Source organism: Seriola lalandi, unplaced genomic scaffold (assembly GCF_002814215.2).
Source record: "Seriola lalandi dorsalis isolate HSWRI2012SDOR001 ecotype SW California unplaced genomic scaffold, Sedor1 jcf7180002054969, whole genome shotgun sequence".
Lineage (NCBI taxonomy): Eukaryota > Metazoa > Chordata > Actinopteri > Carangiformes > Carangidae > Seriola > Seriola lalandi.
The window spans coordinates 848,345-849,468 of record NW_019525520.1 but is presented as its reverse complement, the minus strand read 5'-3'; the positions used below and the strand labels follow the sequence as shown (position 1 = coordinate 849,468).

Genomic DNA, 1,124 nt, shown 5'->3' with positions numbered 1-1,124 from the left:
TTAGTGTGTGTGTTACTTCCTGTTCTCTTTATGTTGCATGTGACTCTTGAACAGATTGTCTTGACTCTTGTGTGTCTGAGCTCACAGTCAGTGTTACTGGTTTCCCTCTCAGACTGACTGAAGTCCTGAAGATGAGTGATGGTGTGGAGGAAGAGGAGGACGGAGCAAAGTCTCCAGGATCCATCTGTCTGTCTATGAAGAGTGACTGGTCCAAAGGAAAACCTCCAGACTTCAGTGATGAACCTGGACCCTCAGACTCACAGTAAGAGACTGTTTTAAAAAATAATGTATATATCTGTGAGGTGTTTCTAAAGCTTTACGTCTTCAGTAGGAACCAATGAGCTCCGAGCTGAGAGACACAGACAGGAAGTGTTGAGAGACACACACTCTGTTGATTTGGGTCTTTTCATGAGGTTTGTTGTGAAGAACAGAAATGTAGAATAACGTCAGAATGATCCTTTAATTACACACAAGACCATCAGTGATATTCATGCAGATGTGACTCTGCCTCTCTGTGTGTTTGTCCACTGTCTTTAGTTGAGGACTGTTAACCAGGTAGATCCAGATGTTGACACAGTGGAGCTGAGGTTGAGGATACAGATGCTGAGCGGTGTCGGGTCACAGACATCTGATCCTCTCATCTCACCTTTGTATGACTCTGCTTCTTGAGCTGTGTTGCTTCCATCCTTCAGTACAGTGTGTGGTGCTGGATGGTGACGTCAGCTGAGAGTTCCCACATCGACTCTGTCATCAGAGAATTGATCAGTGATCGATGTGATATGAATAAAAACATGTTTGTGTTTGCAGAGGTCAGAACCAGAGACTGAGAGCAGAGTCTCCAGGATCCATCTGTCTGTCTATGAAGAGTGACCGGTCCAACGAAAAACCTCCAGACTTCAGTGATGAACCTGGACCCTCAGACTCACAGTAAGAGACTGTTTCTACTGTAAACTGAGCTGAAGATGATTCAGTTATTAGACACATGTGAAGGAAACAGGGAGAAACCAGGAGCTAGATTCATAAACTCTGTGTTGGTCACAACAAAAACTCCGAGACAGAAACATGCACACACAGTCTTTGCATCAGATTTATAAAGCAGAGCGTTCTCATGTTACTGTTTCATG

General features: G+C 44.1%; 1 protein-coding gene across 3 annotated transcripts in view; it reads right to left on the bottom strand.

Annotated features, from left to right (window-relative positions):
• The window catches only part of llgl1 (LLGL scribble cell polarity complex component 1), a 46,697-nt gene that overhangs the window by 8,645 nt on the left and 36,928 nt on the right, over positions 1 to 1,124 (bottom strand). The window lies entirely within an intron of this gene.